The 13,678-nt window shown below is 37.4% G+C and overlaps 1 long non-coding RNA gene across 2 annotated transcripts in view; it reads left to right on the top strand.

Moving 5' to 3' along the window:
- LOC145663588 (uncharacterized) overlaps window positions 1-13,678 on the top strand; it is a 135,061-nt gene that overhangs the window by 19,032 nt on the left and 102,351 nt on the right. The window contains exon 1 of one of the 2 annotated variants that reach the window (XR_014127189.1): window positions 13,249-13,428. The exons of the other annotated variant lie outside the window; for it this stretch is intronic. This is a non-coding gene — a long non-coding RNA (uncharacterized LOC145663588). Of the gene's footprint in view, window positions 1-13,248; window positions 13,429-13,678 lie in introns of those variants that run through there. 2 annotated transcript variants of the gene reach the window in all.

Here is a 13,678-nt window from a genome sequence, read left to right on the forward strand (position 1 = left end):
TGTACCGTTTGTACCGAAAATATTTTCGTTTGTACCATTTTCCTTATAGGGTTACTTGAGAGGTCAACTGGGGGGGGGGGGAGAGGAGCTATCTTGGCGCCGTATCACACACACAACAAAATGAAATACACCATTCGAAAGCAAATCGTTTTGTACCGAAAAAAGTTTTGTTTGTACCCTGATAGTTTTCGAGAAAGAAGGGATGACATTTGGGGACTATCTTGTAATGTGTACTTTTTCCATGCCTATTAATAAGTATTGTGTGTTTATTCATGTGAATTTATGTGTATTTAGAACTCTGGTTGTGCATATCCCCCCCCCCAAAAAAAAAAAACTTTTTGGGAATAACTGAACGTTAAAATTAAATTGGCGAGTGGGAAAACAGTGTGAGTCCAAAATAAGTCACTTTGAGGTAAAGGCAGAAATAACACTAAAGATAGAACTACAAGCTGTAATGAAGAGCAGTACGATTTGCAATACTTCGCACGTTATAGCAGAATGTTATAATGTCGACTGTACATTTGAGGCATTAAGAAACAAAAATTCTTTCTTCAAATATCGCAAAATACAGTTTGTGGACTAGTAGTGTTTTTTCCATTCACCGATTCAATTAAATTTCGGTGTAAGGACCTGAAGCTTATCCTTTTGGAATTTGCTTATCAAAAGATTTCTAAAACTGCCTTACTGCCCCCAAAATCTGAAATTCAGGGTGGGAATGGGAGCGGTTGCCCCTATCTAGAGGCTGTCCTATGAAAATATCCCACGTCTTTTTGCATGGTTTTAATAACATTTGTTTTGAACTCTGCGAAGATATTATGTTTTGAAATAGAATTCATTTGCTGAGCAAAACTGAACTTTATTGAAAATGAATTTGGATCCATTGTGCTCTGAATATGGCCTTTCTTCAATAAATTATTAACTCAAAAAACAACCAATAACACATGCTTGCAGAAAATATTCTAGAGTTAGCACAACATGAAGTGTGCTTTAAACATTACTTTTCGAAAATTTATTATTTTAAAATATTTTTCTTAACATCGTGTTCTGAAATAGTAACCAAATTTTGCAACAAAAATCTCACCCACCTCCACGAAACGCGAGCTTAGCCCCTAAAGACATAACTAGAAAGCTTTCAGAAGCGGTAACTAAGAAATTATTTGCTTTTGGGGCTAAACTAACCGTACAACCGTATTTCTGGTAAAATTCTAACCTTAAAACATGTAATATGACTCCCTTTGCATTTGAAATTTCGAATACCAAGCAAAGATGTCCATCATGATGCTTGATAGCACCATCTGATGCGTGAGACCACTTTCAAGTTTCATCATTCTTCCTCAACCCGTTCTCAACAAACAAGAATGGTGAGGACTTTTGTTTTGCCATGTATATTGATAGATTGTGTGAAATCTCCATAGTAGGTAGATTTTAAAATATACCTAAAAAGCTTATTACAACGAAGAAGGTACTTACGAGAGTCACTGGCAAGATGTAATAAAAGTTAGTCGTGATATGAGATAAGTTGAGAATTACTAATCTATACTGAAATATCCTGTACCCGCCCACAGTATACTTAACTAGAATAAAATAAAAGATCGCTTGCAGGAGCAAAAAGGTCTTAATAAATACGTTATTACACGATTTTGAAATATGTTTAAAAGTCATGTTTTAAACTGTTCAAAATGTTTAAAACATGTTTGTGTGTGTGTTTCAAAACATGCTTAAAACATTTTGAACACCTTTTTCATGTTTTAAACACATATTTTGTTCTTTTTTTTAAAACTATTTTTTGCAACCCTGCTTCGTATTCGAATTACCAACGTTATCCAACAGATGGATGCTATAGTTTACGAGCTAAGTTTCATTCTAATGGTTCCAGGACTTTGTGGACACTCTGTAGATCTTGACCTTACTGTAAATAGTAGCCATATAAATTGCATCTGAAAATTTAAAATGGTGAATATAGACTAAACAAGGAATTTTACGAATAATTCTTAGCAACTTTTTGCCCAAAATTGGAGTCATTTGGGGTTATCGTTTTGGCAAGATTGTTGGTAGTTCTCGGCAAGTTTGTTGGGGAGAAGAGGCAAAACCACACGGCGGCGTGTTGTTTGCCACGACTCGATTTTTGTGTTGTTTGCCACGATTCTTCCATAGTCTTTGCATTCCGATCTTATCAGATCTGATTATCGTGAAGATACACACACACACTTGGAGTGAAAACAAAGGTTGCCAGGGACTTTTGTTTTTGATTTTCTGGGACAAGTTGCAAGTGTTCTCGCCTTTGAAACGAGAAAGGTCTCATTAGACTCCCTGCTGAAAGAGAATATTAAGCTCCAAACAAATAAACACATAACATCATTACTATAGCAATAGCTTAGTAAATTGATAGCCCTTTACTTGAATTTTCTCTTTCAATGGATTTCTTAATATCGTCTTATCTTACATAACATTTGGTTTTTCGTTATGCTACGCTACTAAAGAACTGGATTTTATATACACCCTATTTCAAAAAGAATATGCGTATTTCGAATGCATATATTTATTAAACTTTAAGACATACGAATATGAAATTTTACACACATATTTACGAACCTCTCAAGTTCAAAGTTCAAATTACAGATGTTCAATATGTCCTCCATCAGCGACACGAACAATATCACATCGATACTCAAATTCCTCCCATACTCGGGCAAGCATGTCCTGCGTCACTGATGTTATTGCAGTACGGATCCGGTTCTTCAACTCTTCCAGGTTCTGTGGGAGTGGTGGTACATAAACGTTGTTTTTAATGAAACCCCACAGGACGAAGTCACAGGATTACAAATCCGGTGACCGTGGAGGCCAGCTGAGACATGCTAAGTCGCCAGCTCCTTGACGACCAATCCAACGGTTCGGTAGAGTTTCATTCAGATATTCACGCACTTGGCGACTCCAGTGACGGGGTACCCCGTCTTGTTGAAAAATGAAGTTGTCTTCGTGCAGCCACGGAAACAACCAGTTTTGTAACATAGCGAGATACTGCTGATTGTTAACCGTATTTCCATTAAAGAAGAATGGGCCGTAAACAGATATCGCACAAAACACATTGACTTTGGGCGAATCTCGTACATGTTCAATGACTGCATGTGGGTTCTGTAGGCCCCAAATTCGAACATTTTGTTTGTTTACCTGATCACAAACACGGAAAGTCGCTTCATCACTGAACACGATGCGTTGTGTAAAAGTGTTATCATTGTCAATAGCATCCAGAATCTCGTTACAAAATGCCACACGTTTTCGTTTGTCATCAGGACGAGGGGCTTCTAACATCTGTAACTTGCACGGCTTCATAACCAACCGAAGTCTCAAAATACGCCAAATTGTTGTTGTCGGCACTTGTAACTCCCGACTGGCATGACGAGTTGATTTTGAAGGATTACGTTGGAAAGCAGTTTGAATTCGTGCAACTTTTTCTTCAGGAACACGAGGGCGGCCAGGACTCTTTCCTTTACGCACACATCCTGTATCTACAAACTGTCGATACCATCTGCGAATGTTCCACCCATTCGGAGGATCAATTTGGTGCCTCAACCTGAAACGTCTTTGCACTGTAATCACGAAATTGCACTTCGCAAACTCGATAACATAAAATGATTTCTGCTGCGGAGTAGCCATTTTAAACACGTGACGCTTACGAAGCAAAACATAAGACAACTGACATCTAGCGGCTATTAATATAAACTAGACTATGTATTCGTTTCTCCAATAGCCGAGCCGAGGCGCAGCGATCGATAGTTTGGACAAAATAATTCTTCGTAATACGTACAGTGAAACCTGTGTATGTTGGCCACCATCGATTCCATCGAAAAGTGGCAAACTTAGGCACGTGGCCAACTTACAGAAAATAAGTGTGATTTGTGTATTTTTAGAATGGGATTTCTAGTATTACTTGATTGTAAAATTTTAATAAGCAGTGGCACGACAGCTACTTATAAATAATGTATATAGAGTAATCATAAAAATATACAGTACTAGAAAATATTACTATAGTATGTTTAATATATGTGCATACCTTTCTCCTCTTGAAATCTAGTCCGGTACATTCGATTATTCGGATTGAAAACACAATAACACAAACAACCATGAAATATAAGTGTATGTACGCAGTTTATTGAAATTGATATTATAGCACACTGAGTTATTCAGATTGAAAACAAGAAAAGCTAAGTTATAAATTGGGAAATTCATATGCAATTTATATGACTTCTTTTCAGTTGTTACTGAATGGTGGTTCATTCTAGACATATTTGCTTTATTCTTTTTGCCAGATATGCACATTCTAATATTGTAGTTAACTACTTCTTGTTAATGAGCTAGAAGTGTTTCCCTCGGAGCAAAAGATGTTTTGAGAAAATCTTGAGGGAATTCATATCTCAAAACTCCGCTATCTTTTGACAAGCCAACAGGTGCCAATAGTTGATAATTGAGATGATTAGTTTTAACCTTGATAATTTTCCGGAATTACTAAAGCTCCCCACTGATGAGAGGAGTTGATATAGCTAATGGTTTTACCAAAACAGACAGGGTAAACAGAGTTAAGAAAAATAACAAAACTGTATTTTTCGTGGCCAAGATACGCAGGTAAATTTATCATCATCATCATAGGATAAACATTGCTTCAGTGTGGCCAACTTCCAAGATAGACAGGTGGCCAACTTATAGAGCAATAAGTAACGAATGTCTTATGGAAAAATGCAGGTTCAAGACGAACTAGGCCAAGATAAGCAGGTGGCCAACTTAGAGAGATGGCCAAGTTGACAGGTTTCACTGTATATTCTTTTTGAAATAGGAGCTCCCTCGTGGCTAAGCGGTTAGCGTACGCGCCTTTGGCGTGGGAGACCCTGGTTCGATCCCCGGCGGGAGCTCATGTGGTTCGGATTCCACGTTAATCAGTAGGTCCACGTCTCAGATAGCCTCGCTGCTGAAAGGGACGCTAAACTAAAATCTACTCAACTCACCTCTTTTTGAAACAGGGTGTACTTCAGAAAATTAAAATGAAATATTTCCGTTTTACGTCCCACGATTATGCCATGTAATCTAAAGGATATGATAATGATGAGACTCACATTATGCTTTATTTTTTGTTTAATTATGATTTATTTTTTCCAAATTGTGCTTTATTATGCTTTATTGTTAATTTCAATCATTGTTTTACATTAATCATGTAAAATGTATAATATTTACTATACATTAAATAATCTAAATATATTGATGTATTTATTAATATTTTATGCAAGCAATTTCTTTCATATTTAATGAACTTTCTACTTAATGCACTGTAAAGAGATACGTATGCTTTGCTCGAATCAGTTTTTTCTATCACTTGAGAGCGCCTTAGAGGTGCATATATACAGAAAGGGAAAGTATACTGAAAGGTGCACAAAAAGTACAGAAAGTGCTCAAATTCGAGAGGTACACATAACAATATAGTGTGGAGTTCTTGTGTACTATTCATTGTTGGCGGAAAGTTTTCTTCTTTTCTTTTTTCTTTTCTCCACATCAAACGATTACACCGAAAAATTTACAGAAATAAAAGTAAGCTTTTCATTGTTGCATTATGTTCTCAATGATTTTGCATTGTAATTTTTTTTAAATATCAATATAGTATATGTTGAACTTGCTCCAGCCCAATGATAACATTTGGAATCACTAACTTCTTATAATCATAAATCTAATATTAATGCATGCAGGTTCCCCAGGTAAGCATAACACTCTTCTTTCGGGTCAATCTCATAATTTGGTACCTCTACTTACTCGCTGTGAAGCAAAACAGAAGATCTAGGACGTGGCATGATTGCAACAGGAAATACTGTGAACATATGTTTTTCCAACATACAAAAAAAAATTGGGCTGGAAAGGGTTAAATAGAATTTCCAAGAATTATGCTATATATTTTAAATTATGCTTTATGCTTTATTTTCTAAAATTATGCTTTTAAAATTAGTTTCTTCTGTACCCTTAGACAACCACAACCATGTTCAAGGTACCAACCGTATGTCTAAATTGCTCTTATGCTTTTTATGCTTTTCGGTTGCTCTAGTATTGAAGGATGTGGGAGGAAACAGAAGAACCCCGAGAAAACTTGCGTACACGGTGTTTGCCTACCACAAAGCCCACTTCGCGCAAGCTGAAATCTAACCAGAGACCCTAAGCACCAGAGATGAATGCTTTACCACTGAACCACATTTGCCCCTACATGCTTAAGAAATGTATATGTATCAGAAATGTTGTTCCGATATGGCATCTGGTAGAAGAAATAAGGCCCACCACACATTTGTGTTTAATAATAATAATAATATTTGGTCTAGGAATTAATTCGTGCGGGTGGACAAGAGATGGCGCAACGAACGGAGCGTCCCACAGTTCCGTGTATCCACACATGTGTTGCAAACCCCTGTCATCGCGTATCGTTCGTAGTATAGGGCAGTGGATTAAAGCGTCAACAACACCAGTTTGTAGTTAAGTGAACATGGCGCAATTTGTGCCTGATAAAGTGTTTTTGCGGGGTGTCCTGCTGCATTACTTTAACATGCAGAAAAGTGCGACTGAAAGTCATCGTATTTTGGTGGAAGTGTATGGTGACCATGCTCTAGCTGAGCGAACGTGTCAGAAGTGGTTTGCACGGTTTAGAAGTGGTGATTTCGGCTTGGCAGATCAAGAGCGAGCTGGACAGCCAAAAAAAATTTCAAGACGAAGAATTGACAGCATTGCTCGAGCAGGATTCGTGTCAAACGCAGGAACAACTTGCAGCAGCATTAGGCGTTGATCAAACAACAGTCTCCAAACGCTTGAAAGCCATGGGAATGATTCAAAAGATGTCACATTGGGTTCCACATGAATTGAAAGACAGAGACGTTGAAAGACGAAAAACCATTTGCGAATTGCTGCTTCAACGACAGAGCAGAAAAGGGTTTCTGCATCGAATTATTACGGGTGATGAGAAGTGGATCCATTACGAGAACCCTAAACGAAAAAAGGCCCGGGGTGAAACCAGGTGAACCAGGTCCATCACAACCAAAACGAGATATTCACTGTGCAAAGGTTATGCTGTGCATATGGTGGGATATGAAAGGTGTGGTGTACTATGAGCTGCTGCAACCGGGTGAAACTATGAATGGAGAACGTTATCGACGACAATTAATGCGTTTGAAGCAAGCTCTGGCCAGAACACGACCAGAATGGGAGAACAGACATGATAAACTTATTGTTCAACATGATAACGCTCGCCCACATGTCGCAAAACCGGTCAAAACCTATTTAGAAAATGTCGGATGGGAAGTTTTACCCCACCCGCCGTATTCACCAGACGTTGCTCCTTCGGACTACTACTTGTTCGATTGCATGAACAACGATTTGATTGGACAGCGGTTTACTTCTTCAGAAGATATCGAAACATGGGTCTCTGACTGGATCGCTTCCAAGGATGAGGACTTCTTTCGCCACGGAATCCGTACATTGCCTGACAGATGGGCGAAAGTGGTGGCTAGCGATGGACAATATTTTTCTTAAGGTATTTATGTATTTTGTGTTTGTACTACAGCTTCAATATGTGCGTACCAACCGCACGAATTAATTCCTAGACCAAATAATAATAATAATAATAATAATAATAATAATAATAATAATAATAATAATAATAATAATAATAATAATAATAATAATAATAATAATAATAATAATAGTAGTAGTAGTAGTAGTATTATATACACTTTATTTTTTGGAAAACTGAAACTTCTATTATTATTTCTAATAATAATTGGTTGCAATGCATGAACGTATACAAAATATTAAAAATGTTATTAGTTCGTTATTAAAACAAAACTATACTTCCAAAGATTAAGAAAAAGCTCTTAATTCAGGAAGACCATTTATTTAACTCAGATTTTATAGATGACATATTTTAAAATATTTCCTGATAGTATGAAACAACAGCAAGCAAATATATATATATAGAAAACCCGAATAAAAACAAACGTAAACGGAAGATCACACTGATGAAATTGAGATATATATTTCCTGGCATTACTATAACCACGTAACACTATCCTTCTAATTTTTTTTTCAAACTATGTTTAAATATAAATATATCTCAATATAACCAGTCTATACAAACTCATTAAAACATAAATTAATAAGCAATCGAGTGCTGTCTAATGTCAAACAACCAAGAATATAAATCTACTAAAATGGCTTAGGTCAAAGTCAGAAATGGAAAATTCAGAAATAATTTAAATTTTGAGAATAAACTAAAACACTCCTAAAATCTCTTTGGAGAGAAATGTTTAATGAATACTCAGAACTAGGTTTACGGAATAGGAACAGTAACCCAATAACATACTCTGTTCTCTGTATTTAAATATAATAGATCTGATTGTTATAATATAGTCATCTGGCAACCTTCAACTTATGAGTCGATTTAGCATAAATCTTCACAATTATGATATAAGATAAATCCGAGAGAACACTACCGTGGCAAACAACACCAAAATCGAATCGTGGCAAACTACACCGTGGCAAACAACACGTAATCAACCACACAGTTACCGTAAACTATGGTGAATCATACGCCAAGGTCTAAGTGATCACAATCTGGCAACGGACTAAAGGCTACCACGTCTTGTTCATGTACTGATAAGAGCAGAGTGCGAAACCCTGGGGAATTGGAAGAAAATTGTCCTTTATTAAAAACTTATTTCGGGAGTGAATAAAATTATACTATTGTCAGAAGCTTGCAAGCTAATTACAGTAATTCATACATTGGGCTAATTAACATACTCGTATTTCACATGTAGACCTAATTAATGGTTAACGGTAGTCCTAATTTTACATAATTTAATAATAATGAATGTTAGAATATGTGAATTCTCTATGTTTAAATATTTTCAACTTCTATCTAGCTCACCCTTACTCCGATTGTTATGATTTCTTACCCTAGATAAGAGTGCATTGTAATGAATTCTGTAACACAGAGACAAGTGCAATTCACTATAAGGGACATGTTTTGCATCTTTCGTAGTTATCAAAATCATTTCAACCTTTTTTTTTTTTTTTAATTTCCTTTACTGTTATGGTTTTAGCTTGAGGACGTGTTATCACTTTTTGTCCCTTAAATCTTTCTCCCTGGGTAGGCACGTGCCTAGTATTGGAAGTTTAACTCAATTGCGTAAATTCTTATAACTCGTACAAAATACTGCTATTACTTATAGGCCTACAAATTATCAATGTAAGATAAACTGTCCATAATTTTTGAATACCAATAAAAATGTCTTATGTATTCTTTGGACTCAGTCACTAGGTGCCTACATTGAAACTTTAGTTTACTGATACTCTCGTTCTGATTGTGCAAATGATATCATTGCAAAAAATCAATTGGCTAGTGCCCGAGAAACCACTCAACACCAATTATATCATAGAATATATTTTTTCTGAATTCAGAAGACCAAAGTGTAGGTACCAGACAAATTTCACTGAATACCTTGTATAAAGGCAGTGGCAGATCTAGTCCGGAACCGAGGGGGCCTAGACTCCCCAGTTTCTTAAGTAACAAAAATAATTTAAGATATATATATATACAGGGTGGTCGTGTATGAATGTCGGAAAATTCGTGAGATGAATCTACAGGTAAAAACAAGCAAAAAATGTCATATGAACATTGGGTGAATGCGGCTTCGTTTGGACGCTAGAGGCGTCTGAAATGTCACCTTCCGAGGCGGCAATTTGCAATATCCCAAGAACGGAGAGAAATACGAATGTCGGGTCAAAACATATCAAAGGAAACCCCATCCGAAGAATCCAATTATGCATAAGTGGTGGCGAAACAGTGGCGGCGCTAGAGGGGGGCACAAAGAAAGTGAATGAAACATGGAGAAAAGTGAACAATTTACCCTGAAAAATTGTAGGAGGAGATGTTACTTGGAATATGCAACAACAAATGTTAATGAACGAAGGCAACAACGGCTAGTCTGTAGGAACTTTATGGGAGGCGGATTGTAGGAATACAGTATCTTTGTAATGGTGAGAAATAGGAATGTCGGGTCAAAAGATATCAAAGGAAATGCCATCCGAAGAATCCAATTATGTATAAGTGATGGCAAAACAGTGGCGGCGCCAGGGGAAGCACAAAGAAAGTGAATGAAACATGGAGAAAAGTTGAAATTGGTGAAAACACAACTATTTGAAAGCAATCAGGAAACAAGGAATACAACTCTAGGCGTACTGTATGATACATGTCCGATGACAGAGGGCGCATAGCTACAGTAGGTGGAACAAGGGGGCGTGCAGAGCGTCGCGTAGTAGAGTTAGCTATAGGAGTAGTGAAAGCGTGGGTAACGAGAGCGTTCGCATCGAAGGTGCAGAGGACAGCGCACAGTTCATTCGTACTGAATGGGGCAATGACAGTAACAGCACAAGCGTTTTAGTGCTACACTCTACAGGCAGGGCAGTAATCCATGTGTATGTGAATGTGGTTTACTTTGTGTCGTGTGAAACAGTGTTGATGTTGACAAGCGCTATGTGTAATGCACCACAATGAATAGGGTAGTATACACTAACGCCGAAATAGCAGATATGCATTTGATGTACGGCTTAGCGGAAGTTAATGCAGAAGAAGCACGTAGGTTATATGCGGAACGCTACCCAGATCGACAAATTCCAGCACCGGGAATGTTTATTCGTATTCATCAGCGATTGCGGGACACTGGGTAATTCCTTCCCAACACAGACATTCCGAGACGACGACGCGTTCGAACACCCCCCCTGGAAGAGAGAGAACTCCGACATGTGACCCGGAACCCGAGTATTAGTACCCGACGAATAGCAAGGCAGGAAGACGTTTCGCATTAAGTCGTGCTAAGCATCTTGCATAGTAATAATCTCAGACCATACCACGTACAACGAACGCATGCGTTATACGATGTTGACTATGAAACCCGACGACGTTTCTGTCGTTGGTTATACCGCCCCTGCCGTGTATCACCAGCCTTTCTAACACAGGTATTGTTCTAGGATGTGGCATTATTCACAAGGGATGGCATCACAAATTTTCACAATGACCATCGATGGGCACTCAACAACCCGCATGCAATTGTAGAGACGAAGCATCAACAGCGTTTCCAATTGCATGTGTGGACTGGTATTATTGGCGACAACGTTGTGGGACCACATTTCTTACCATAGCGATTGAAGGCAATATCGTATCTCCAGTTTCTGACTCAGAACCTACCTATTCTGCTTGAAGATGTGCCACTGAGAACACGACAGTGTATGTGGTTTATGCATGATGGCGCCCCTGCCCACTCATGTCATACCATTCGTGCATATGTGAACAAAACATTTCCACGCAGGTGGATAGGTCGTGGTGGAAGACAAGCATGGCCCCCACGTTCACCCGACCTGAATCCCCTAGATTTTTTCCTGTGGGGTTACGTGAAGAGTCTCGTGTATACACGGCCCCTGCATGATGTTGAAGATCTTCGCCAGCGTGTATGTGCTGCATTTGCCACATTACGACAAACACCAGCGATATTGGCACCAGTCAGACAATCCTTACGCCATCGTGTAACTGTCTGTCTCGAAGAACAAGGAGGACATATTGAACAGCTGCTATAGAATGGCATTATGTTGACCATGGTAAGTACAATACCTCTTTTTTTTTTTTCCAGTACACTGGGTCTCATCTTCCATACGTGGTTTTTACGATCTGCACGTTTCATCACTAAGAGTGTTTAACAGTTTCTTTGCAGCTCCCATGCGCCGCCACTGTTCCGCAGTACGTGTGCATAATTGGATTCTTCGGATGGGATTTCCTTTCATATCTTTTCACCCGACATTTCTATTTCTCTCCGTTAAAATGATACTGTATTTCAACATTCCACCTCTCATAGTGTCCCTACAGCGTAGCCATTGTTGCCTTTGTTCATTAACATTTGTTGCTGCATGTTCCATATAACATCCGCTCCTACAGTTTGTCAGTGTAAATTGTTCACCTTTCTCCGCATTTCATTCACTTTCTTCGTGCTTCCCCTGGCGCCGCCAAAGTTTCGCCATCACTTATACATAATTGGATTCTTCGGATGGCATATCCTTTAACATCTTTTGACCCGATATTCCTATTTCTCACCATTACAAAGATACTGTATTCCTACAATCCGCCTCTCACAAAGTCCCTACAGACTAGCCGCTGTTGCCTTTGTTCATTAACATTTGTTGATGCATATTCCAAGTAACATCCCCTTCTACAATTTTTCAGTGTAAATTGTTCACTTTTCTCCATGTTTCATTCACTTTCTTTGTGGCCCCCTCTAGCACCTCCACTGTTTCGCCACCACTTATGCATAATTGGATTCTTCGGATGGGGTTTCCTTTGATATGTTTTGACCCGACATTCGTATTTCTCTCCGTTCTTGAGGTATTGCAAATTGCCGTCTCGGAAGGGGACATTTCAGACGCCTCTAGCGTCCAAACGAAGCCGCATTCACCCAATGTTCATATGACATTTTTTGCTTGTTTTTACCTGTAGATTCATCTCACGAATTTTCCGACATTCATGCACGACCACCCTGTATATATATATATATATATATATATATATATATATATATATATATATATATATATATATATATATATATATATATATATATATATATATATATATATATATATATATTTGAAAGGTTACAGTACTCATGATACACCTATCATATTCTGGATTTTGGCTGCTCCCCCCGTTTTTATCTTCTAGATCCGCCTCTCTATAAAGTCATGAATATTTTTAAAATCTTTGTTTCTTTCTAACTAAGTTTAAAAAAAAAAAGTTCGTAACTCCAGGATTACCGATCAGGATCATATAGATTGTATATAAAGGAAAAAACTAATAAGAAGAATGTGTGTTCGTACGTGTCAAGTACCACATAGAAACGTGTTTGTATTTGTTTCAGTCCAATATTAAAAAAAAAAAAAAAAAAAAAAAAAAACTTTTTATTTTCTGGGTCCTTAAAAGTTAATTGAAGTTTTACACTGTAAGCTGGTCATTAACAAAGGAACAAATGTAGAAAATATTTTAAAAAATGTTTAGTTTTATTGCATGTTCTTTCCATATCCTGGTTGATACAAAATATGTGAAAATATTTGGAACAAATCATTGATTACTATAGTTCTAATAAGGCATTGTTCTTGGTCTTTAACGTCATTACAACAGTACACATGATATTGTCTTACCAAGTCGACTCTCCACAGAATTCCTACAAATACTCACATCGTTGCGGTTCATATAGCCTACTTTATCTGAAATGTATATTTGTTCAATTACAGCTTCAAATGTTGAATTTTTAGAAGCTGTAATTGACAGAATGTCAATTTTAAATTTATATGATACAATCTTTATATCAGGTAAGTTTTTTTTCTTGTATTCCTAGTGCAGTAAGCTAAAACATTAATTGCTATATTTATGATCAATTAAACACAGCCTTGAAACATGCGCGCAGACTACGTGGGTGCTCCGGGGTTCCAGCACCCACAAGATGTTTACTTTGATAGAAACAAAATAAATATTATCAAAAAGCAAGCAATTAAAACATTGAGATGAAAGTTAAAATTTCTAACCTCAAAAAGATAATTGTTTGTTTCAATTGTATTTGTG

This window comes from Thermobia domestica, chromosome 11 (assembly GCF_964235325.1).
Source record: "Thermobia domestica chromosome 11, izTheDome1.hap1.1, whole genome shotgun sequence".
NCBI classification, from domain to species: domain Eukaryota; kingdom Metazoa; phylum Arthropoda; class Insecta; order Zygentoma; family Lepismatidae; genus Thermobia; species Thermobia domestica.